This window comes from Bufo bufo, chromosome 4, assembly GCF_905171765.1.
Source record: "Bufo bufo chromosome 4, aBufBuf1.1, whole genome shotgun sequence".
NCBI lineage: Eukaryota > Metazoa > Chordata > Amphibia > Anura > Bufonidae > Bufo > Bufo bufo.
This window is the reverse complement of record NC_053392.1, coordinates 85,258,814-85,286,624: the sequence shown is the minus strand read 5'-3', so window position 1 is coordinate 85,286,624 and position 27,811 is coordinate 85,258,814. Positions and strand designations below refer to the sequence as shown.

General features: G+C 42.6%; 1 protein-coding gene across 2 annotated transcripts in view; it reads left to right on the top strand.

Moving 5' to 3' along the window:
- Positions 1 to 27,811, top strand: part of HPCAL1 (hippocalcin like 1) — a 180,420-nt gene that overhangs the window by 119,552 nt on the left and 33,057 nt on the right. Inside the window, exon 3 of one of the 2 annotated variants that reach the window (XM_040427470.1) lies at positions 452 to 522. The gene's annotated coding sequence lies outside the window, so the exon portion shown is untranslated. Of the gene's footprint in view, positions 1 to 451; positions 557 to 27,811 lie in introns of both variants that reach the window. The other variant, XM_040427471.1, reaches the window with a different exon arrangement.

The following is a 27,811-nucleotide window of genomic DNA, read 5'->3' as shown; positions in this document are numbered from 1 at the left end:
AAACACTTTTATCCTTTCTAAACCGATGTAGCATAAGGTAAAGAGAAACAATGCAGAAAACATAAAAACGCCTGACACTCTGGGCATATAGAAGATTTTTGCATGCAACATTAAATAAAATCTTTTGGCAATCATTAACCCATTGCAGTAGTCCTCTGGGCTACCGCATTTCCTGTGCAAAACCCACAGGAAATCTGCCAGGAAATTAAGAACAACTATTTGAGGCATTCTCCTGTGGATTTTGATGCTGATTTGAACGTACTGTAGATTTCAATGCATTTAATGTTCTGAATGGGGGCTCACTTTGATCTTCTCGATCCTATGTAAGCCACTGCACTTATACAGGTGTACAGGGCTCTTACAGCAAATCGCATGTCAGTGCCACATACGTATTCCATGTGTTCTACTTTCCTGACAATTCAGCTAATCTACTCCTTTTCCTTCTTTGCAGCATGCAAGTGGCGTTTTCTTGGAGGACATCCGTATAAACATCCTGCAGCAGTCATTTCTGCACCCATTGTGGCGAGTTAGACATTTGCTTAGGACTTGTAAGGATGTAAGCCATCTTCTGCTTATTTAGTCTGCTTATTTAGTCCTTTGATCCTTAATGCAGCGTTATTAAAGGGGTTACAGTTGTCAAGACACCGGGGAGGCAGCCAGCAGCGGCAATGCTTCATTGTTCATTCAGTGATGTGACTATAAATGATATGACGCCCTCCTGCTGACCCTCTCCCAAGTCTAAGAACTTTAGTTATGTGACTTGTGGTTGTTTTAGAGCTTGTTTCATGAAGACAACTCCCTTCTTGAATGTCGATCTGGTGATTTGTACTAACACCTGCAATTTCCCTACAGTGGCCTCTAAAGGTGAAACGTAGTATTACATGCCGGCCATTCAAATGAGTGGCTGCCAATGCAATGCCTAGACATTCCAGGTCTGCCAGTGGCACAGAGTGGGCAATATAGTCCAAGCTGGTCTTCGCGTAAGATAATCCTTTTAAATGTGACTTAATCAAATGTGCTTTTGTTGGCATCAGCTCCTATCATGCACTTAACAGATAGAGGGTTTGTCCATCATGTACCTCCTCTAGCTTCACCACCATCAGTACCTGCAAAGGAAATATTCTGATAAGGCCTCATGCACCCAAACGTATTTTGTTTCCGTGTCCGTTCCATTTTTCTTTTTTGCGGATAGAATGCGGACCCATTCATTTCAATGGGTCCGCAAAAAATGCGGACAGCACACCGTGTGCTGTCCGCATCCATATGCCCATTCCGTAGCCCTGCAAAAAAGATAGAGCAAGTCCTGTTCTTGTCCATCATTTTGCGGTCAAGGATAGGCATTGTTACAATGGTTCTGCAACCAAAAAAAAAATGATGCAATACGGTTACCAAATGGACGTCATCCATTTTTTTTTGCGGATCCGTGTTTTGCTGCCCGCAAAACACATACGGTCATGTGAATGTAGCCTAAGAAAGATACAAGGTTATATTCGACGCTATGCTGGCACGGACATATCCAGACTGTGTAGGTAGACACACCAAAAGGTGGGAACACCCATTTAACCCCTTAAGGACTTATGACGTACCGGTACGGCATGTTTCCCGAGTCCTTAAGGACCCATGACGTACCAGTACGTCATAACTTTTAAACTAGATTGCGGTGCGGCAGGGGTTAAAAGGAACAGGATGTCCGCTGAAATCATTCAGCGGGCATCCTGTCACAACGCCGGGGGGGGGGGTCATGTGACCCCCCCATATCGGCGATCACAACAAACCGCAGGTCAATTCAGACCTGCGGTTTGCGGCTTTACCTGCGGTTTGCGGCGGCGAACGGTGGGGCCATCGGGTCCCCATGAGGCTGTAGGGGGGACCCGATGGCATGGAAGCCAGCCCTCTGGATCTCACAGGTCGGAAGCTGTATGAGTAATACACACAGTATTACTCATACAGCCAATCCATTCCAATACAGAAGTATTGGAATGCATTGTAAAGGATTAGACCCCCCAAAAGTTCAAGTCCCAAAGTGGAACAAAAAATAAAGTGAAAAAAAAAGTTGAAAAAATTAAGTTTTTCCCCCAAAGAATTAAAAGTTTCAAGTAAAAATAAACAAAACCTCAAGTTAAAAAAAAAAATTGTAAAAAATAGGGGGGGGGGGGGGAGTATACATATTAGGTGTCGCCGCATCCGTATCGACCGGCTCTATAAACATATCACATGACCTAACGCCTCAGATTAACACCGTAAAAAATAAAAAATAAAAACTGCGCTAAATAAACCATTTTTTGTCACCTTACATCACAAAAAGTACAACAGCAAGCGATCAAAAAGGCGTTTGCCCACCAAAATAGTACCAATCTAACCATCACCTCATCCTGCAAAAAATGAGCCCCTACCTGAGACAATCGCCCAAAAAATAAAAAAAAACTATGGCTCAGAATATGGAGACACTAAAACATCATTTTTTTTTTTTTAAAAAGCTGTTATTGTGTAAAACTTACATAAATAAAAAAAAAGTATACATATTAGGTATCGCCGCATCCGTATCGACCGGCTCTATAAAAATATCACATGACCTAACCCCTCAGATGAACACCGTAAAAAAACTTTTAAAAAAAACTGTGCAAAATAAACAATTTTTTGTCACCTTACATCACAAAAAGTATAATAGCAAGCGATTAAAAAGTCACCCGCACCCCAAAATAGTGCCAAAAAAACCGTCATCTCATCCCTCAAAAATCATACCCTACCTAAGGTAATCGCCCAAAAACTGAAAAAAATATGGCTCTCAGACTATGGAAACACTAAAACATGATTTTTTTGCTTCAAAAATGAAATCATTGTGTAAAACGTACATAAATAAAAAAAAAAGTATACATATTAGGTATCGCCGCATCCGTGACAACCTGGTCTATAAAATATCACATGATCTAACCTGTCAGATGAATGTTGTAAATAACAAAAAAAAATGGTGCCAAAACAGCTATTTCTTGTTACCTTGCCTCACAAAAAGTGTAATATAGAGCAACCAAAAATCATATGTACCCTAAACGAGTACCAACAATACTGCCACCCTATCCTGTAGTTTCTAAAATGGGGTCACTTTTTTGGAGTTTCTACTCTAGGGGTGCATCAGGGGGGCCTCAAATGGGACATGGTGTCAAAAAAACCAGTCCAGCAAAACCTGCCTTCCAAAAACCGTATGGCATTCCTTTCCTTCTGCGCCCTGCCGTGTGTGTCCGTACAGCGGTTTACGAACACATATGGGGTGTTTCTGTAAACTACAGAATCAGGGCCATAAATATTGAGGGCCATAAACCCTTGCTTTGTAACTGGAAAAAAATTATTAAAATTGAAAATCTGCCAAAAAAGTGAAATTTTGAAATTGTATCTCTATTTCCCATCAATTCTTGAGGAACACCTAAAGGGTTAACGACGTTTGTAAAATCAGTTTTGAATACCTTGAGGGGTGCAGTTTATAGAATGGGGTCATTTTTGGGTGGTTTCTATTATGTAAGCCTCACAAAGTGACTTCAGACCTGAACTGGTCCCTAAAAATTGGGTTTTTGAAAATTTCAGAAAAATTTCAAGATTTGCTTCTAAACTTCTAAGCCTTCTAACGTCCCCAAAAAATAAAATATCATTCCCAAAATGATCCAAACATGAAGTAGACATATGGGGATTGTAAAGTAATAACTATTTTTGGAGGTATTACTATGTATTATAGAAGTAGAGAAATTGAAACTTTTTACAAATTTTTGGTAAATTTATCTATATTTAAAAAAAAAATCATAAGATCTTGCAGCTTTTGCATTGGCCACTAGACCTGATAATTCTGTATGTCAAGACTTCCTTTCTAGAGCTATGCTTTACATTAGTTAAATGGGACATACAACCAATTGACCGGAGCTGACCTCATTGACGGCAAAGGGAAAGTGATATGGACATGCCGTATGACCTACGCACAGGTCAGGAGGGAGTAGATAAGTTGTGATATCTCCTCACATCTACTATTGTGAACAGTGGATCCTGTGTATCTACATAGAGGTGTTATCTGTCATTGTAATCCAGCATGTGATGATAATGCGATGGCTACTGAAAAGTTACCTGTAAAGAACAGGAAATGTCAGTGTGAAAACTGTAGGATTTTTTATTTATTTATTTTTTGAGGGGGAAATCTTGTTTAATTTATAGACCGTGACTGGAGATGAGCGAATTTCATATTTGCTGGAGTCTTCTCCTGCATAACGGAAACGTGACGGATCCGTTTTGAAGCCCATAGACTTCTATTATGATGGAATGAATAATGGAATGCCTCTAAAGGCATTCCGTTATGCATTCCGTCATAGAATTGCGTTATGGTCCGTGGTAAGGGAATCCATAACGCAATTCACCTTTTACCAGTAAACTAAGCGCGAACGAATTTCATAACCTGAAATTCGCTCATCTCTAACCGTGACATGGAAAATTTAAAAAAATAGCCCATTTCCTGATGTCACATTGTTTTTGCAAAGTTATATTCCAGTATCCATAAGTGGATGTAAATTCATATAGATAGAAATATTAGAGAGAGATTGGGGGTCATTTATCAAACTGGTGTAATGTAGAACTGGCTTAGTTGCCCATAGCAACCAATCAGATTCCTCCTTTCATTTTTCACAGCCCCTTTGGTAAATGAAAGGTGGGATCTGATTGGTTGCTATGGGAAACTAAGCCGGTTCTACTTTACATCAGGTTGATAAATTGTGTTTTCCTCAGTTTGAATATTACCTTCTTGTTAAGTTAGTGAAGCCACTGGCTTTAGTGAGAGAATCTATCAATATAACACAAAAAGTATGAAGAATCCAAATGTAGCCATTAAATAGAGGCAGTAGAATGCACACTGAATTCCGGGGCTTTAGAGGCCATGTTGTGACCCAATATTCCTCAGACAGTATACTGTACATCTGTTCCGTTCTCTTGCCTTTTTAGTAAAAATAAAAGTTCAAACACTAGGCAGCGGTATTCAGAGGGCTCCAGGATCTGCTACCGTGTAGTATTGCGCAGTTGTGTAGTTCGCATGCAATGGATTTTCCTTCCACCAGGGTCTCACCCGACATTACGCCGTATTGGTAGAAATGTTTTCCGGCTGCGTTTGGAGGTCTAGTTATTAGAGATGAGCGAAGTTTGCAAAAATTCTATTCTGCTGCTTCGCCAAAGAATTACTTCATCAAGCATAGCATTACATTGTATGTAGCGGGCGCAATGACTGAGAACGGCGATCATGCCACCCCCCATCACTGAACCCCTCAGATGCCACGTTCAACCCTCACAGTCACATTAAGACCTTTCAGGTGTTAATCAGGGGTTAAAAAAAAAATACATACCTCAATCATTTGCTCGTGAAAAGGCCATGGTGGCCATCTTGATTGAAGAAAACATGCAAAATCTTCCTTGCGCTGACACGCTGGGCGGACGTGGTGACATCATTGGTGATGACATCACTGCCTGGCCAATGTGGTGACGTCACACAGCAGCGCGCAAGAGATTTTGCAAGTTTTCTTCAATCAAGATGGCCCCAACGGCCTCTCTGCGAGCAAATAGACAAGGTGAGTATGTATTTTTTTTTAGTTTCTTACCACCATTTCAGGAAAAATGTATTCATTATCACGAAGCGCGAGGAAATTCGTCTTTGTGACGAATCGAATTTTACAGGAAATTCGGATCGAAGTCAATTCGTTTTACTCAGCACTAATAGTTATCCTAAATGCCTAATGTTGGGGCACAATTATTAAGACCGTATTTTTAGACGCTAGTCTTAATCAAGCCCCATAGCTGGAGGAGGATCCGCCTGGAGTTATGAACAGGCGCCGGCCTCTCCATAACTTCGGCGCATCCAGCGCCAGTTCTAAATCTAAGACAGCTTCCGAGCTGTCTTACATTTAGACCTTTTTCTACGCCTAAAACAGGTGTAGAAAATGATGAATGAGATGAGGGTTTACCAGCACGTCCCCGCCCATGCCACACCCACAATTTGGCATGAGTGGGGAAAAGGCGCAGATAGCGGCGCAACTAACCGCTACGCCGCCATCTGCGCCTGAAATACGCAATTGTTTTTTCATTCTCCGTATACATGAGTTAACCTGATGTCCATATACTCTAATAGGCCACTCAATGCTTTTAGCAATACAATTATTTTACTTACTTGCAGTAATGTTACTGACACTCGGCACAGACACTGTAAAAAATACTCTGAGTAAAGTCGAGCAGAAATGCGGTTATCTAGCACTGACATTGCAGGAAGTGTATTTTCAGCCTTGCCTTGTGTCCGTTTCATCCTCCTTCCTGTATACAGGCACTTGGCGTGTTCTAAGACAGGCTTTATGTTACTATGTAGAATAAGTTTGGCGCTCGTCAACAGCGTCCTTGGTCTATTTTTTTGTTTTCTAGTTAAAGTAAAATTACAAGGAAATCCATAATTATTTTTTCACCATTAAGGCTGGGTTCACATCACGTTTTTGCCATCCGTTTAACATATATGTTGGGGGGGGGGGGGGAATACAAAAGCGCAGCACACCGCGCTTTTCTAAAAAAAATAAAAAGTACACATTAACATTTCCTTGTTGTTTTTTTTTACAATGGAACTATGGTGATGGGTGCAACCGTATGGCACCCGTCTGAGGCATCCATTAACGTATACGTTTTTTGTATACTTTAAACGGATGGCAGAAACGTGATGGGGACCCCCTACTTTGGTTTTAAAGAGGACCTATCATGGATAAGTTGTTTATTATAAAAAATCATTAATTCTGAAGAAAAAAATATTCAGCAGAATGGAACTAGCAAAAAAATGGAAGTTAATGGTTCTACAAAAAAACTGATGGAACACGGACATCATCCGTATTTTGTGGGTCTGCATTTTGCAGACCGCAAAATACTTATGGTCGTGCACATGAAGCCTTACACACTGGGCATGATGGCAGCTGCTCTTCCAGAGTTCAGGCAACCCATTTTTTTGCAGTTTTTTTAAGACTTCTATTTTGGGTAATATTTTTTTCAGGGCTATTGAGTTTGTTGTATGTCTTCTATATGTCACATGTTTTTTTTTTATTTAGCTTAAGCTTTAAAGTGGTCCCACTATAGTTACAGTATATACAGCATAGGCATATGATATTTCATAAATGACTGATGGAGGTCCAGATCCAGAAGAAGATGGAATGGAGAGCCCAGCTGTTTCCATATTTTCCATTGGCTTCAGTGGAGAGAGGAATGTATAAGTGCACATCAAGGGACCTCCATCCAGGGGAACCCTGCAAGTCAAATTTTTTTAATACATCCTGTGTGTATGCCATAAATATCTATAGAGGGGCCCTTTAAAGCCAAAGTTAAAAAGCATGTGACTTGTGCATACCTCCCAACCATCCCGGATTTCGGCGGCTGTTCCCGAGGTGTCTGCCGGATGTCTTGATTTCAACTGTATCTGCGTCCTTAGGAACAGTCAGCTCCCTGCACCACCATTCGCCAGCCTGTGTGCCCCCCAGCAGGTGTGATGCAGTAATGTAATTGCGTCTGCTGGGCTGAGCAGGAGAGAGCACAGGCCAGATGATGATGTGTTTCATTTATCAGGGGAACGGAATGGGGCTAGGTGAGTATTATTTTTTATATTTTAAACTACAGGGGCAGGACTACTCAGACACTAAGGGGACTGCATTATTTCAAAGGGGCAGTACTACTGTATGGGGGCACTTAGGGTCAGCACTAGTGTGAGTTGGCATTGAGGGATTACTCTTACTGGGGGCGGGCATTACTTCTGTGTGGGGGCACTATTCCGGTATTAGTACTGTTTGGGAGCACTAACTGGGCATTACTACTGTGCAGCATTGGACTGAAGTCCCTTGGTGCCACCAGAAGAAATGATTCTGAGGACCCACCCCCTGTGTATATAGGACCTTAAGGGCCCTGTTTTACTAGGGGTCCAATATTGTCAGCTTGGGTTCCTCTGGTGGGCCAGTCTGACTCTGCTACTGTGAGGGGGCACTAACTAGGCATTACTACTTTGTGGGAGCACTAACTGAGCATTACTGCTGTGTGGAGGCACTAAATGGGAATTACTACTGTGTGGGGGCACCAAGGGGGCATAACTACTGTATGGGGTGGGACACTAAGGGGTATAACTACTGTGCGGGGACACTAAGTGGGCATCACTATTATGTGGGGGCACTAAGGAGCCATCACTACTGTGAGGAGGTTTATCTGATGTGTGGTGGCACTAACTGGATATTACTACTGTGTGCGGGCACTAAGGGGGCATCACTATTGTGTGGGCATACTAAGGGAATATTACTACTGTGTGGGGCATTGTGGGGATATAATTACTGTGTGGGGCCACAAAAGGGAATGTATAGCTAGGCATTGGGCAAAGTTAGAGGTGTTGCTTAGTGTGAAACATTTGCTGCAGTGCGCTATGCGTGTCACTGATATTGTCACTCATTGGGCATAAAAGTTGGTAGGTATACTTACAGTTGCAAGAAAAAGTATGTGAACCCTTTGGAATAATATGGATTTCTGCACAAATTGGTCATAAAATGTGATCTGATCTTCATCTAAGTCACAACAATAGACAATCACAGTCTGCTGAAACTAATAACACACAAATAATTTAAATGTTACCATGTTTTTATTGAACACACCATGTAAACATTCACAGTACAGGTGGAAAAACTATGTGAACCCTTGGATTTAATAACTGGTTGAACCTCCTTTTGGCAGCAATAACTTCAACCAAACGTTTCCTGTAGTTGCAGATCAGACGTGCACAATGGTCAGGAGTAATTCTTGACCATTCCTCTTTACAGAACTGTTTCAGTTCAGCAATATTCTTGGGATGTCTGGTGTGAATCGCTTTCTTGACGTCATGCCACAGCATCTCAATCGGGTTGAGGTCAGGACTCTGACTGGGCCACTCCAGAAGGTGTATTTTCTTCTGTTTAAGCCATTCTGTTGTTGATTTACTTCTATGATTTGGGTCGTTGTCCTGTTGCAACATCCATCTTCTTCTGAGCTTCAGCTGGTGGACAGATGGCCTTAAGTTCTCCTGCAAAATGTCTTGATAAACTTGGGAATTCATTTTTCCTTCGATGATAGCAATCCGTCCAGGCCCTGACGCAGCAAAGCAGCCCCAAACCATGATGCCCCCACCACCATACTTCACAGTTGGGATGAGGTTTTGATGTTGGTGTGATGTGCCTCTTTTTCTACACACATAGTGTTGTGTGTTTCTTCCAAACAACTCAACTTTGGTTTAATCTGTCCACAGAATATTTTGCCAGTACTGCTGTGGAACATCCAGGTGCTCTTGTCAACTGTAAACGTGCAGCAATGGGGTTTTTTGGACAGCAGTGGCTTCCTCTGTTATCCTCCCATGAAATCCATTCTTGTTTAGTGTTTTACATATCGTAGATTCGCTAACAGGTATGTTAGCATATGCCAGAGACTTTTGTAAGCCTTTAGCTGACACTCTAGGATTCTTCTTCACCTCATTGAGCAATCTGCGCTGTGCTCTTGCAGTCATCTTTACAGGATGCCCACTCCTAGGGAGAGTAGCAGCAGTGCTGAACTTTCTCCATTTATAGACAATTTGTCTTACCGTGGACTGATGAACAGCAAGGCTTTTGGAGATACTTTTATAACCCTTTCCAGCTTTATACAAGTCAACAATTCTTAATCGTAGGTCTTCTGAGAGCTCTTTTGTGCAAGGCATCATTCACATCAGGAAATGCTTCTTGTGAAAAGCAAACCCAGAACTGGTGTGTGTTTTTTATCGGGCAGGGCAGCTGTAACCAACACCTCCAATCTCATCTCATTGATTGGACTCCAGTTGGCTGACACCTCACTCTAATTAGCTTTTGGAGATGTCATTAGTCTAGGGGTTCACATACTTTTTCCACCTGCACTGTGAATATTTACATGGTGTGCTCAATAAAAACATGGTAACATTTAATTCTTTGTGTGTTATTAGTTTAAGCAGACTGTGATTGTCTATTGTTGTGACTTAGATGAAGATCAGATCACATTTTATGACCAATTTGTGAAGAAATCCATATCATTCCAAAGGGTTCACATACTTTTTTTTGAAACTGTATGTGCCAGATACTACACGCCATGTAATATGGTTGCAATCATTTTTCTGTATTATTTAAAGCCAACCAAGTTTTATTCTGTACATATGCCATACATGGCAACATTGGCAATCCCTTTATATGAAAAGAATGGGAATATTGTTCTCCCCTAATGCAATATGTAATGAAAACATACCTGTTCCTCCTGGACACAAAGCAACTGAGTGCTACCCCTTGTCCATGGCACCAATCAGTGCCAACAATGTCAGACTGTGCAGGGACACACTTGTTGACCAGGGGGATTTTACTCCATATATGCCTATATTTCCAAGAGGAATAATAGAATAATGACACCATGAAGATGCTGCAGAATGGGAACACTATTAATAAAACAGACACATTAGGAATGCCGACAGACCCGTATTTGACAATAAATAACATTTCAGAGTGGTTGTTTCTTTAAAAAATGTAAACCTTATAAATCATGGAGGCTTCTTTAATAGTTTATTGTAGTGTTTTACACCGACTCACTGAAGCCATACGTCATGTAGTGCCGGGGACAAGATCACTTTTGTGAGGGGACATGCAAGCATCCCTTTGAAGCCTATTGTTGAAAGGAAACGTCGTTCCTAAAATACATGCTTGGCTATTCCCTGCGGACGTGTCCCTTGTCTCTCACATCCTCTGAATGACTCTATGCACTGCGCTGCTCAGACTCGAAATCCAGTCTGTTATGCTTTGACTTAAAGGGGTATTCCCATCACATACAATGGGGGCATACCTCTGGGACCCGCACCTACAAGGAGAACGGAGCGGGGAGAGCTGTGGCTGGAGGACCCCTGGTTTCCCCGGGTCTGTCCAACACCAAGCGCTGCTCCCATACAAGTGAATGGGAGTGCACCGTGCACGCGCGCCCCCTGCGCCCATTCATTTCTATGGGGCAGACGGAGCCAGTGCTCAGATATTTTCGGCGGCCCCATTGAAATGAAAGGAGGGTGGCTGCGCATGCACAGTGCACCCTCTATTCATTTCCCCGCTCCGTTCTCGTTGTAGGTGCGGGTCCCAGAGGTGGGACCAGCACCTATCAGACAATGGGGGCATATCCTAGTGATATGCCCCCATTGTATGTGATGACAAAACCCCTTTAATGCGGGGGGCTAGATTTTTATGGGACCTTCTAAAATGTATTATGAATGATTAAACCTCTGTATGGACATCCTCGTTAGTCTTTCAATAAGGGAGACACTATACGGAGAAATCCAGTCAAAATGATTATGTCAAAGATTCATGTGAGACAGTCATATTGGTGCCATCTGATTTCCATAATGAGTGGGCTCTAGAGGATTTCAACCCCTTTGGCACTGCATGGAGATTTGTTACCAAATATTTACCCAATGACAGACAATGCGTCATGGTGTCAGGTGTAACGGGTCTGCAGGGCACCAAGTGCCATGGCCCCCATTGCCCTGTTGATCGGTCAGGGTGGCACTAGCAAGACTGTTCTGTTTCATTGGAAAATACTTCTTTGCATATTATTTTCCCATGGAGCATTGGAACCGTCTCCATACACAGCTAGTCTCCTTAAGGAGAGCCAGTAATCCCCTAAACTGGTGTTACAGGCAATGGATGTGGAACCATTGTGCCAAATAACTCGTTTGGGTTTGGGGTGTTGTTCTGGTGGTCCCCTGTTTTCACTATTTAACCCCTATACAGGGATCTGGTCTTCACTGCAAGGGAGCCACAAGGCCGATACCTCTTGGAATATTCCCAGTGTAGTTGCCAGCTAACTAACAGGGTCAGAGACAACCATGCAAAGCAACGAGGGATCAGTCAATACTAGTAGTCAGAACCAGGTTGAGGTTAGATTACATGCGAATCTGAAAAACAGTCCCAGAGTCAGGGCAGGAGGCACAGGTTCGGAATTCAGGCAGACAAACAGATCAGGGTAATGAGCACAGGTCAGGCAGCAGACAGACGGACTCAGGAGTAAGGAAAAACAGATTCTCTTTCTTTGGGAGATACCGCTTTGCATAGTATTTTCCCATTGAGCATTGCCACTAAGACTCTTAACACAGTTGGTCTCCTTAAGGAGAACAAGAACCCCCCCCCCCCAAGTCTTCAGTCATGGTCCAGAGGGTCAGACTTCCACTGATCGCATATGGATGGCCAATCCATCCATGCAAATTAATGTAAAACCATTTGCACTTGAGCATGTGCCCGATGAAACTTGTTGTTTGCTATTTATTCTTGTCCTTACTTTTTTGTCCACCTCACTGAGCTGGACGAATATGCTCAGTTTTAATCTTCAACTGCAACCCGCCATATATGCTGTTAGAAGCCGTGGCAGTTAGGTCTCTTTCACACGGGCGTTGCGGGAAAAGGTGCGGGTGCGTTGCAGGAACATGCGCCATTTTTCCACGCGAGTGCAAAACATTGTAATGCGTTTTGCACGCGTGTGAGAAAAATCGGCATGTTTGGTACCCAAGCCCGAACTTCTTCACAGAAGTTCGGGCTTGGGATCCGTGTTCTGTAGATTGTATTATTTCCCCTTATAACATGGTTATAAGGGAAAATAATAGCATTTTGAATACAGAATGCATAGTACAATAGCGTTAGAGGGGTTAAAAATAAATAAAAAATAATTTAACTCGCCTTAATCCACTTGATCGCGCAGCCCGGCTTTTTTTCTGTCTTCTTCTTTGCTGTGTGCAGGAAAAGGACCTGTGGTGACGTCACTCCGGTCATCACATGTTCCGTCACATGATCTTTTACCATGGTGATGGATCATGTGATGACCGGAGTGATGTCACCACAGGTCCTTTTCCTGCACACAGCAAAGAAGAAGACAGAAGAGAAGCCAGGCTGCGCGATCAAGTGGATTAAGGTGAGTTAAATTATTATTTATTTATTTTTAACCCCCCCCCCAGCGCTATTTTACTAAGCATTCTGTATTCAGAATGCAATTATTTTCCCTTATAACCATGTTATAAGGGAAAATAATAATGATCGGGTCCCCATCCCGATCGTCTCCTAGCAACCGTGCGTGAAAATCGCACCGCATCCGCACTTGCTTGCGGATGCTTGCGATTTTCACGCAGCCCCATTCACTTCTATGGGGCCTGCGTTGCATGGAAAACGCACAATATAGAGCATGCTGCGATTTTCACGCAACGCAGTGAATGCGTGAAAATCACCGCTCGTGTGCACAGCCCCATAGAAATGAATGAGTCAGGATTCAGTGCGGGTACAATGCGTTCACATCACGCATTGCACCCGCGCGGAATACTCGCCCGTGTGAAATGGGCTTACGAGCTGCAGCAGAAAGGACATACCCACTAGGCTGCCAGGCTGAAGACAATCTAGCAGAGCAATTGGAGCAATGAATGTGGAAATCCATTTGAGGTACAGGGCTGGTTCTAGTTTTGTTAGAAAGGTATTGTCATGTACTATGTGAAGGATGATTTTCATTTTTTAACATCAATCATCACATTACCCCTTTAAAGGGAAACACCAAACAGAAAATACAATTTAGCAAAATTGGACCAACTTGGGTTAGTAACCCAAACAAAGTTTTAGCTAATTCTCCCCCAAAGCCAGTAGTCCTTTATCTAAAGTCAACTGCTCTCCCACTGTTCAGGAGATTGGTCAGCAAGACCTTTCAAACCACCTGATCCAGTACATGACTGTTGAGCAGGGCGCTGACATCATCACAGCCCACGTCTTCTCTCATATGCTGTCTCTTGAGGAATATGAAGCTCCTTTCTATAATATTTTTCTATCCTATAAAATGACTAGACTACCAGAACCACAATATCAGTTATTGTGACAACCAGAGAACATTACTTTGAACCTGAAGACCTTGCTAGGACTGTAGATGAATGTTCTGCCGTATCTTGGGTGTGTGTCAGTTTAATAGTTTAAAAATGTAGTTCACAACCTTTTATTAAACACAAATGGGATCCAGATTACCACAAAGTTCTTCTTGAAATCTTAATACACTGGCAAACTTCTACAAAGAGTAAATTGGCAGGTTTGGGATTTCACTTGTTCTTCGGAAGCCTTAAAAGCTCCTCCATAGTTTTGCTAGGGTTTTTTGACAGAATTTGTGATGGAGACTCCTAACAGAGACTCAAACATAGAAGCAAATGAAGTCTTGGAATGAAAAGTGTCTACAAGGTATCTTCTAAGCATTACATGGACAGAATAGCGATTTTATTGAGACCTGTAATGATTCAGTTCCCCCAGCGATGGTGCTCCTACTGATTACTGATGATCGTGCAGGAGTCTAAAAATCCAAGTATTCTAGGATCACCTTATAATAAGAAGTGATTGTCCAAAGTTCACAGCCCATTAAGGGCTATATATATATATATATATATATACTGTATGTACAGTATATAAAACAGAAAATATGCATGTTTTTGAAATAGACATAAACTGGCAAACATATTTTGGATCATAGCCTAAAGGACTGTGAATTCTGGGTTGTTCAGTAAACAGATGTGCAAAAAAAAGTATATATCTGGTATTTTTCTACCAGAAAGGAATTATTAAAAAGGTCAATGTGCTGGCTTGTGCTTCTCAGGAAATTGTCTCTTGCCCGGCCAATCTATCCGGGAGTCTTACAGAAGCTCCAGCACCGGCACAGAGCCAAAATGTCCTCTGTACAAGAGACGCTATGTAATCTGAGCTCCAAGACCTGAAGAATATTCTTCTCCTAATTAGTACTTATTAATCTAAAATAGTGCGACCTCTCTGAGACCCTACACATAATGTAACCATTGTCATGGAGAAAGGCGGACACAGATTCTGCCTCCGCAAGCTATTTAGCGACATTACGTGATATCATTGTGTCAACCTCTGGAAATATTTATTAAGTCATATTTGATGGTGTAAAGATATGCAGAACTTGAGGAAGTGTCATTAGTATTAGAATATTACACTGGTAGATTTTTATATTTTTATATTGGATAGAAATAATATTTGTGGATATCACTGTAGCATCATTGTGGTGTCCTCGTGGATGATTTATATCTTAAATGTTTACTGAAACAATGTAGATATGAGTACTAATAAAATGGGTTGTCAATGATTTAAAAAAGGATCACCGGAATTGAGATGAACTGCAATAACACATACAACCTATGGACAAATGTGGTATTTTTTTCTGGAAAACAGCAGATTCTTTATTTTTTCGCTAGTCCCAGACGTGTGCCACCATGTTATGTAGGCAGTCTTTATGCTGCCCACATATGACACCATACTGCAGAGGGATTCTCCACTAGAAGCATTGCTTTTAGGGGTGACATCTCCAAAATACAACATCGAATCAAGCATGGTGTTTGAAAAAGCTCTCAAGGTTTTCTTTGATTTCCCCCCACATACACACCCTGGATCTGTGATTTTCAACACAAAATCGGTTTGATGGACAATCATTCATTAAATTATTTTTGTTTTGTTGACTCCATATGAATCACACCGGACAAAACCTCAGTATAAAATTGGGGGCATAAGGTAGTTCCAAACACTTCTATGAGTGTCATATTATGGTATACCAAGGGCATTCCATATGAGCTCTAAAACATTTTTCAGTACTTATTTTTCACAAGCACAGACAATATATAAATGTAATAGGAACATCATCCTATGGATAGTGGGTGTGGCCCTACTACGCTAACTAAACGATTTGACTTTCGGCTTAAACTAAAGGTGTTGTCCTGGCAGTCCCCTAGTATTTACCTTTTAACCCCTGTACAGGGATGTAGACTTTGCTGCAGGGAACCAACCAGGCCGCCACCTCCTGGAATAGTCCCGGTGTAGTTGGCAGCTAACTCTTGGAGGTCAGAGACACCAGCCAAAAGAACCAAAGTATCAGGAAACAGGCTGAGGTCAGGACAGAGCGACTTTGTGCATATCCAAGAGACTAATCCAAGGTCGGAACAAGCAGTAGAGTATCAGAGTCAATCATCAGGCAGAGGTTCAGTACATGGGTAGACAGAATAACACACTTTCATTGGTTAACTAGAGAACAAGGAACCTGAAGCTCAGGCACCCTCTAATGAGGGAAGATGCCTTATTTTCCCACAGACCGCCAGCCATAGGCTGGGGAAGAATTTCCATGTGGTGGATCTTTAAGAGGCCAAAACTGAGTGTGCACCCTAAGGAACAGCCCATTAACAGAGAAGCAAAGGCCAGAGCCTGCAGAATGCCAGTGGTCGGGACCATCGCCGGCCATCAGAAAGAGGAGGCACAGCTGAGTGAGTAGCACAGCACCCATGCCCACAAGAAGGAGAAGGGTAGCAGCAGACACGGGATGCCAGTGCAACACATTATCTCCAAAGATATGTTACTATTAAAGTCAAGTCCTTTCCAAGATAACTGCTATGGAAATAACTTTCGTAATACAAAAAGAGGTTTATAAACATCAAGTTCTAGATTGTTGAACATTCTCAATGTTTGCCTCCTACTTTAGTTCGCAGTTTACATTCCACATGTAAGGTAGGCAGGTTGGTATGACAACTCTAGTATCTCCATCATCACTAAACTTCAAAACAACCTGCCGCCACATTGGGTTTTCTATCAACACTCATCTGTTCAAGGTTTGGTCAAACGTTGTTGGACTGTAAGACTGTTCAGATCTTTTTCAGCTTTGGACTAGTCATTTACTAGTCACTGGTAATTTAATTTAAACATTCAGCCTGAAAAAAATTCCATATGTTGAATAAGGGACCATGCTACCAACCATATTACCAACCAATTTTGCATGGATCTAGAATTCAGCAACCATAGACTGCTGTGATTCCATATTGTCCTGCTGATGTTACATGGAGCGAGACAGAAGTTTTTTTTATTTTCGTACAGAAAATAAAGCCCGTGTGAAGCCTGTGCCCGTGCTGTGGACCACAAATTGTGGTCCGCAATGCACGGGCACCGACCGTGGCCTAGCCGCATGGGGATCGGGGACCCATTATCTTTTTGCGGAACGGAGGGATCGCGGACCCATTCAAGTGAGAGCATGTTCTATCTTTTTGCTGTGAGGAGGCATGGAACGGAACCCCAGAAAGCACTCCGTAGTGCTTCCGTAGTGTTCCGTTCCGTGCTTCCATTCCGCATCTCCGGATTTGCGGACCCATTGAGGTGAATGAGTCCGCATCCGTGATGCGGAATGCACACGGAACGGTTCCCGTGTATTGCGAATCCGCAAATGCGGACTGCAATACGGCAAAAAGTCATATATGAGTGTATTCAACTTTCAAGCTCTTTAACGCCAAGACAGCATTAGTAATGTCAAAGTGACGGTGACATATAATGCATTTGGAAAGTCTTTAGACTCTTTCTCTTTTTTCACATTTTGTTTTGTTGCAGCCTTGTGCTCAGATAAAAGAAAAATGAAAGTTCCCCCATTAATCTGCACTCAATATTTCATAATAAATGAAAAGAGAATTTTAGACATTTTTTCAAATTTATCAAAAAGGAAAAACTACAATTTTGCATGGAAATAACTATTCAGACCCTTTACAATGACACTTGAAATTTTATTCTGGGGCCTCCCATTTCTCTAGATGTTTCTACACCTTAATTGGAGTCCACCTGTGGTAAATTCAGTTGATTTGAGATGATTTGGAAAGATACACCCCTGTCTAAACAAGGTCTCACCGGAGACAATGTACTGTATGACATGCTTGACAAAAGCTATCTAAGCCGAAACTTTGCATCTGGATTAAATTCCATAATTTTGGACGTGCTGTCTCAGTTTTTTATTTTTGTTTTCTGACCTATAAGCAGACCATGTATATCTGAGCACAAACTAGGAGTAAAGAACTGCCTGTGAAGCTCAGGGACAGGATTGGGTGGAGGCACAAATCTGGAGAAGGGTACAAAAATTTATGCTGCACTAAAAGTTCCCAAGAGCACAATAGCCTTCTTAATTCCTAAATGGAAGACGTTTGCAGCAACCAGAACTCTTCCTAGTGCTGGCTGCCTCACCAAACTAAGTAATTGGGGGAGAAGGGCCTTGGTATGAGAGGTAACCAAGAAGCCAAGGTTAGTCTGGATGAGCTATAAAGATCCTGTGTGCAAATGGAAGAAACTTCCAGAAGGCCAACCATCACTACAGCATTCCTCCAATTTGGGCTTTATGGCAGAGTGGTCAGAAAGAAGCCTCTCCTCAGTAATGAAAGCCCACGCATGAAAGCAGATCTGGAACAGTACCTAAACAGCTCTTAAGGAAAGTTTAAAAATAAGATTTTCTGGTCTGATAAAAGAAAAATTGAACTTTTACCAACCCTACAGTGAAGCTTGGTGCGGGCAGCATCGTGTTGGGGGAGATTATTCATGGTACAAGGAAAGCTGAATGGAGAGAGAGATAGAGATATTCTTAATAAAAAGCTTACACAGGTTTACTGTCCAACAAGACAATAACCTAAAGCATACAGCAAAGACATCACAGGAGTGGCTTAGGGACAACTTTGTTAATGTCCTTGACTGGTCCAGCCAGAGCCCTGACTTGAATCCAATCGAACATCTCTGGAAAGACCTGAAAATGGCTGTCCACTGACGTTCCTCATCCCACCCGGGGCCGGCCTTAGGTGTTCAGGCGCCCTGTGCGAGCTAACCTTGTGGCGCCCCCCCGTAGTAGTAGATGTCACCTGCAGTCCTATGTAACACCACAAATAACACATAGCTCTCTGAATACAGATAACACAGTGATGGCTCTCTGATTTCCGAAAATGTAGTAGTGTTGTTAACTCCGGTCCTATGTAAAAACACAGATAACACTAGTGCTGATAATGTGGTAGTGTTACCTGCAGTCCTATGTAAAACCACAGATAACCCTAGTGCTTAATAATGTGGTAGTGTTACCTGCAGTCCTATGTAAAACCACAGATAACACTAGTGTAGATCATGTGGAAGTGTTACCTTCATCCTTAGTGTGCCTCCCTGTGTCTATCGCACGGACTCCATGCTGGCGCTGCCTCCTCTTCCTTCTTCTTCTTCTTGCCTCGCACAGAACATCCTGATGCAGCTGCGTCAAGACATAGGAACACTGTGGGCATGGTGATGGTTGACACAGACAAGTAGAGACACACACAGGGACGGACAGTCACACAGACACACACACACACACAGGGACGGGGACACACACACACAGTGACGGGGACACACACACACATACAATAAATATGATCACCACACGGCTCCTGCCTGTCTGTTTTTGTAAAGCTGGGCATAGCTGGGCTATGCCAGGCTTTAGCAGAGTGGGCACAGGACAGTGGACACAGGGCACGATATGTATGCGAGCACAGCTGAGCGAGTGCAGGGCAAGGGCCCGCATACAAATCAGCAAAATCCAGATGTGCAAGCTTTGTGGCATCCTACCCAAGAAGACTGGAGGCTGTAATCACCGCCAGAGGTGCTTCAACTAAGTCCTGAGTAAAGGGTCTGAATACTTATGTCAATGCAAGATTTTAGGTTTTCCTTTTCAATAAATTAGCAAAGATTTTAAACATTCTGTCTTCACTTTCTCATCCTTTTTTAGTGGCAGATGCCTTTTTCTCTTTTCTGATCTGTAAAATGGTGGCAGCCATTTAAAGCAATTTCTGCTGGATGAATCACAAAGGTTTCAAATTCATCAAAATTAGAATCTTCTTTAAAATCTGTAACATTTCTTTTATTCTGAATCGTTTTGCTCCTCTCTGTACAGAATCATACCGTATTTCATCCGTGAGGAAAAGAAAATGTGGTACTTTCCAACGCATGTCTTATTACAGAGGTATTTTTCCCCAGAGGATTACATCTAGGTTACCATATGGTGCCTCATGAAGGCAACACACTGAGTGCCTACAGTTTGGTAATACACACCAATATTGGCACTGGTGCCACAGTACAGGTCCATGCACACAGTTTTACCCATGTACTTGAGCCCAAATTATATATTTTTTTATTTTTCATGTGCTTATATGTCAATCTACAATTTTAGATTTCTACTGTAAACGGTTTAAATAAGCTTTGGGTAGGTGCACTGCGAAGAAGGTGAACGTAAGGGACATGATCTAAAATTAGGTCTAACAAAGTCGAGAAAGTTTACATACCAAGGGTTCACATCTGCGTTGTGCACTCCAGCACTCTGATCCGGTCACCGCATACGGGAAACATGACGGCTTTCGGCCAGACAAAAAATGCTCCATGTAGTATTTTTGGTCTGGCCGAAAGCCGGCATATATGCTAGAAAGCGTCAGGATCCCATTATAGTGAATGAGGATCCGACGCTGCAAGGTGGTATCTGGCTATGCCGGATACAGTCAACTCCGGCAGTCTATTCCTCCTGTGGAACAGACTGCTGAAGTTCACAGCGTAGATGTGGACGCAGCCGAAGAGGAGGAGTACCTTTTCCAGAGACTAATTTTACAATAAATGACTTTTCTGCTCTTCTAGATGTCCCAGTTACATAAAAAGCAAATGCCAAAAATTTCGGATAAGTAGGGATCTCAGTTCTGAAACTCCTACTTATTTGGACAACAGGACCCTGATGATCCTCATTTGGCATATCAAGGCAGTCACACAACCAAATAGAGAAGTGGCCATGAAGTCTCAGATGATCTTCTATGTCCTATAGACTTCAAAGAAGATCCTTGTCCTCATGTGAAGCCACCTCTTCATTTAGTCTCCTTATGTACTGTGTGCATTCACCAACCGCCAACCACATTGACTTCTTGAGTGGGGGTCAGTGCATCCCACATATCAGCCATGGCACATCCTACGTATTTGTGAAAACCCTTTAAATTTTGTTTTATAAGTGGCTCTCCCTTAAGATCTCTGGCTTCTGGCATATTGCGTTATCCTTTAGATACATTCTGGATGTATTTTCAAGAATCACATTTCTGTCACTCTTGATATATTTAATATACAGCTGTCTGTATATTAAAGAGGTTGTCTCACGAAAAATATTCTACAGTTTTCAAACCAGCTCCTGGATCGGAATACTTTTGTAATTGCATGTAATAAAAAATTTTGCATAGCCACTGAGTTATTCATTAAAATGTATCTGTATAGCGCCACCTGCTGTTTTTATTTATTTATTTCTTTGTCCTGCTCACCGAGATGGCCGCACATGCTCAGTTTTATCCTTCAAGTTGTGATAGGGAGAGGATAGACACGCCCCCTGAGCTGTCAGTTTGATATAAATCTAGTAGAGCAATGAATGTGGAGATCTCTGGATCCATGAGGTACAGGGCTGGTTCTAGCTGTGTTAGAAATAGGTTGCCATGTCCTATATGATATTTGTAATCATGGGATAACCCCTTTAATTCAGGTACATATCATTATACTATACCAAATTTCAACCTTAAGTGAATTAATAAAACCGTATTACAATACCCTCCTTGAGGATCTATCAACTGATGTCAGTGGAATGTAGACATAAACTGTGTAACCTGGGGAGATCACTTTGGGAATTAATTAAATTGTGAGCTATAGTACTTTTTTATTTTAGTTTTTTTGTTACTTTTATTATTTTATTACATGTGGGTACTATTTTATATATGCTATTTAATGCTCTAAAAGTGAAATATTAAAATGATAGACAGAAATTCTTTCACAACAGTGCCATACCTGTCCATGGGTTGTGGTATTACAGCTCCATTCCTCTGAAGTGAATTTGGATGCAGTACCACACAGAACCTGAGTGCAGGCATGGCGCTGTTTCCAAAGACATCAGCCATGTTTTTCTATTCATAGTCAACCCTTTTAAGTAAGGGTAACAAAAAAACATTGTCACAGTTTTTTGTGTGTAGCTACCAGGCCTGGCATCCAGAGCGGTCAAACCTGGGCAGATACCAGGGTCCACTGGGCTTAGAGGCCCATAACTGTATTGGTAAATATGCTTTATAGTTGTCTTGCCAAGGTGGGCTGCACAAGGGCAACACTGTTGTCCAAAAGCCCCTGTACATCTGGTTCCATCCCTGGCACCAATGAGTATTCCCATCTTATAAAGTGATGGCCCTGGGATATGCCACTTCTTTATGATCAAACCCCAACTGATCCTAAGCATGATTGGGTCGCCATGCGATTTAGAGCTGCACCCTCTTCAAGATTTTCCCTACACAGCAGCTATCTTAATCACCTGGATCTGTAGGGAACTAGAACTACAGACAGCCCCACTGATACATTAAGCATGAGAAGTATCCTAATATAGGGCCCTATCCCACCATGGGCCCTATAGTAGTCTAGATGGCCCTGATTGTTCGCCTATCAAATACTTTCAGCAGGTCCTCTTCCCTTCGCCATTCATTCTAACCTCATTTGCTCTAATTCTGGATCACGATGAATCAACCTCTGGTTGTGAGTGCTACATATTAGTTGGGTGACTACCGTGGTCTGCACTGAAAGATGGACAGCCAGGGTAGTCACTGCTGGTTGCAACAACTATTGCTAGGCAATGATCCAAGATTATTTTAGAGGAATTCTACACTGGTTTATGCAGAAGTCTGAACTGTATAGGGATGTCCCCTCATTGCCTTATTTACAGATCTGGACACCCCTTCCTACCCTTTTATTGTTACCTCCATTATTATTACATTGACATATAATATACTCCATTCGGTACAATGTCTTATAATAAAAAGTTATTGCCGGTATGGAACCATGTAGAGCATGTTAATCCTCTTGACCTTGAAATCCAAGCGTCGTAAATCTCCAGAGACGTTGAATGTAAATGTTTGTTAGTGCTCAACCATTAATGTCAATGTAGGAATTAATTCCATCATTAATGTGACTTCCTGGACAGCATCTTCCTTCAGCAGCTGATACCTAGATGAATGCATTTTAATCCTGAAGGATTAATATAGGCTGTATGACGATTTGTGAGATAGACGTCAGCCGCCGCCACTAGATACAATGCATTTGGCACCTTCTATGATTCTCTGGAGCAATATAATATCGCAGCAGGAAAAATAGGATTAATAAGGAGTCTTGTTGCTTAGCCGATGGCTTTACATTGTAAGAGGGTACAAGGAATCATCGTGGATGATAGGTACATGTCACTGAGGTTCAGCAGTTGCTGTTTGACACCTTAGTACTTAGTATGGCTGTGAAGCTGATCCAGGACGGCTCTTACTGGGAATAGTCAAAGTGCTGGGTGGGTGACTACTCCCCATGATCCAGGCCGGGTTTGGCCAGGCCTAAAAACCAGCCAGCACTGCCAGATGAGGACGATTACCTCAGTCTGACAGTGGAACGCAGGAGGTGTGTGTGCTTGTGCCGTGCTGGAGGGCTGAGACCCGTCTGTAAGGGAAACGGGCACCCTAAAAGCCTGCTACAGAACTGCCAACAAGGTGATTTTTCTATGTGGACTTTCCATTGTGTGTGAACTAACACCAAGACTGCAATGTAACATTTTGTTTTTGCTTTATGTGTGAATAAACACGGAAGTTTGATTTAAGAACTGGTAATTTGCCTCTGTACTGCGTCCGCACACCCTGTCTACCAAAGCGGATCCCCACACCATGTAGTGACTTTATCACCTCCTCACAGAAGGGTTTGTGTTTATTCCTTTGTTTTGTTTTTTACCTTTGCTTCTTTCATGCATTTAGTTTACAAATGACAAAATGTTCTCTCAGTGTGAACCAGGGATTTATGGTCAGTCAGCATGGAGAGGAAAAAGACTATTCTATTCTACCTGGCTCCAAATCACGAAAACGGAATTCTATTTCTATAACAATTGAACATGAAAGAGAAATGATCAGTCTTGTTCAAACAATAGGTGATCATCAACGTCTTCACTGGGGAATTGGCATGTCTTAAGCCTCATTCACACGTCCGTGTCCGTGCTCAAATCCGTGAGCAGGTGGTCAGTGATGCATCTGTGACGCTGTCCGTGAAGGATCCGTGTTGCTTCCGTGTGTCCGTTTTTTGCTGTCCGTGTTTCACTGACACTGAACAGCTGAAAAATTATTTTCAAAGAATCTCTTCTTAATGATCCGTGGTTTTCACGGACCTATAGACTAAAATGGGCGTGACAGATCCGTGAACAAAATAGACCATGCATCCGTGCTAAAAAAAAAACGGACCCACGAACCGTGCTAAAACACTGATGTGTGAATACACACATTAAAATGAATAGGGACGCGTGCTGTCCGTGAAACACTGACATTTGAATGAGGCTTTAAAGGGACACTTCCTGTGTGCAGTGGAAAAATAACCACGGCTCTCATAGTTCTGCCAGATAACGTGTATCAGGAAGTTCCTGCTGTCGTTGATTAGAGAGGCTGCAGCAGGACATCGCATGGGGAAAGACGGGGAGGCAATAGTACCCATGTCTACTCCATTTACTGGGAGAGGCTGTACTACCGGTGCCTACATTATTATTTATCAGGAGGCAGCGATATGTGCCTACTTTATTTGCAAGGAAGCAGTGTTGTCTGCACCAATATCATTTACAGGGAGAGATAAGGCCATCTGCACTTGTGTAATTCACAGGAATAGACAGAGAGAGAGGGGGTGGCAGTACTATCAGTGCCTACATTTATTACAGAAAGGCAATGCTTCCCTTACAAGGAAAGCTAGAAAGGCTGTGTCTGTGCCTATGCAGCGAGCCGAGGAGAGGATAGCAGCAAGAATGATGGCTGTAGTTGGTACTCATTCTCATACTCCCCTGGGCCATGCGGTGATGGGAAGGGCACCTCTTTTCTTCCCTTCGGGGAACACCCTGGTCTTGGTTTGGGGTGCCCTTGATGGTGATGTATTGTGAGGTGCAAGGCAGGGTCCCCTGCAGCGGCGGAAAATACAATGATGAGACAGTTTCAACAGTAGAACAGTTCTTTGGTGAAGAATCAAGTTCAAGCACATCAGTTACAGTTCTCGGTATGCATGGACTGGTAGTTCTTACACAAGTGTAATTTCCAAAATTCTTACAGGTTACACAGCTGTAGTAACAATTAATAAGCCAAAATGTCTCTTTAACCCCTTTCCCAACATCTGCCATACATGTACAGTGGATGTCTGGTCTTTAAAGATGGCGCCCGCTCTGGAGCGGAGCAAGCGTCATAGCCACCGGGTGCCTGCCGTTTCATACAGCTTCTGTGTAGAATAATGGAGCAAATTCCATTATTCTATACAAGTTGCAGTCTGATGATTTCATGTTGTGGTCCACTTGGGGACCTAAAAAAAAAGTTTTTAAAAAAAGTTTTGAAATATATAAAAAAATATATAGAAAAATTCAAATCACCCCCCCCCCCCCCCCCCCCCCCCCGCCTCCTTCCCCAAAATCAAAATAAATGAACAATTGAAAAAAATAAAATCATGGGCATCGCCGCTTATAAAAACACCCATATTATTAAAACATAAAAAACCTTATACCATACGGTGAATGGTGTTATGGGGAAAACAATGTAAATAGCTGATTTGCATTTTTTTCATCACTTTACTTCCCCAAACAATTGAATAAAAAGTGATCAAAAAGTCATACACACCCCAAAATGGTATTGGCAAAAACTGCAGATCATCCCACCAATAATGGGACCCTGCACATCCCTGTAGACAGGAGTATAAAAAAGTTATGGGGGTCAGGATACGTTGATGACCAGAACATTTATTTTGTTTTTTTAAGTTTGTATATTTTTTTTTTTTCTTAAAACGCAAGAAAAACTATACATATGGTGTATCACCGTAATCGTACTGACCTGGAGCATAAAGAGCATAGTCAGTTTTACTGCATAGTGAACTCCGTAAAAAATAAAGCCAGTAAAACTGGGGCGTAATTTCATTTAGTTATTTTTTATTCCCATTACATTGTATGCAATATTAAATGGTGGTATTAGAAAGCACAACTTGTCCCGCACAAAACAAACCCTCATTCGGCTATGTGAACGGAAAAAAATATATAGATATAGCTCTGGAAACGCAAGGGGCTAAAAATGAAAATGCAAAAACAGAAAATCGCTGAGTCAGGAAAGGGTTAAAGCCATTCTCCTCACACTGCACTTCTCTAGCTGACCTTGACATAAGCAGTCAGAATACAGGAGCAACACTTTCTCGTGCACGCTGCAACCACAGGGTGGACCCTAACATCAGACTATGCAGTCTGCACCTTTTGTACGGTTGCTGTACTCACAGTTAAAGTTACTACAGGTTTCCTTAGTGGGATGAAGTATAGTGGGCTTATCCGGATTCTGCCTTGGTTAATCTTGTCAAGGGCTGGAAGCCTTTCACTTTGCTGTGGAGTCTAGAAGCTTCTGGTTAAGCAGTTTATCTCCACAGGGCTTCTACTCGCACCTCCTTTTAACAGTGTTATGCTTCCCAAAAATATCTTTGCATCTATACTCATCACTTTCCAGACATACATTGTCTTTACACTGAATCTTGTGTCCTTTTGCTCTCACAGCAATTCACACACTGACTCTAGAATGTTCTACCTCCTCCTCCCTATGGGAGAGGTATACAGCCCCACTTAGTGGCTGATAATGGTGGCCTATTAACTATCTGTCTCACAGAAAATGCATAGTCATACCATACATCCCATTTTCAATCTTTTTTTTAGAGTAAATCTAGAAAATGCACACACATACACTGTGACACACATGCATAGACAGGCATACCTTCTCAGCCGCATTTCTCTCATGGTTATTAGAACAGAGGTGGATGGGCGGGCATGGCAGGATATGAGTGCTCCAGCCAACAGTGATGTGGCGACTCTGAAGCGGTAAAGTTCTCCACACCCCCTTTCTCTAAGTACCAACTGCTGTCAGTGTGTAGTGATGTCTGCCATCTGCTGGAGAAAGGTAAGTACTGTATTTCCAGTGCATTGTGCTTCTTTCACCAGCAGATGGCAGACAGCATTTTATAGAAACTTGCTAAATGTGCAGCAGCCAGAGGAGGAACAAGCCTCACTTGTATACGCCCTTGGGCTGTCATGTAAGTATTCCTGCCCCAGCGAGTAAGTGCCTTCCTCTTGAGTACTGCTCTAATTAGGCAGAGAATGCACAGGAGCAAGAGCGAAGACTAATGGGCCCTGGTGCAAGAGTTCAGCTTGGGGTCTTTTTCCCTCAGTGCTTTGTGGTCAGGGGCAGGGAAGCACATGAACTTCGTGCTGCCTGAGGTAAAAATTGAAACAGCACCCCCTCCCCACCCCACCATGACAAATTCCCTCCAGCCAGAGGTGTAACTTGACCAGCATTCACTTTGTATAATACTGGTGTCTTCTTATGCGGCACAAGGGTCTTTGGGCCCCTCAGGCTCATGGGCCCAGTAGCAACTGCTACCTCTGCACCCCCTATAGCTATGTCCATGCACAGGAGAGTAAAGGCACTTTTACACTGCGCCGACTATTGGGAAGGAAGCGTTCCTATCCTAGAAATTGCCTGATTGTCAGTAGGGATGAAGAGCTGCATTTACACGTGACGATCACCTCCACTGTACGAGGATGATTGATGGCTACTGCCATTGCTCGTCTTCTTACAGATTCATTGCTTCTGGGCAGCAGATCCCTGTTCACACGCCACAATCTACACTCCAGAAACGATGATTGAGGTGTATGCACCAAAGACCATTCTGGCAATGGCTTATCTATCGTTGGGGGGGGGGGGGGGGGGGAGTGGGCATGTTGAAATCCAACATGCCTAATCACTCCATCGCCCCTCCAACATCTGCCATCAATGGAGGGTTGGGAATTCCCTAAGGTTACGTTCACACTGGCGGCAGCAGGTTCCGGCAGGGGAACAGCC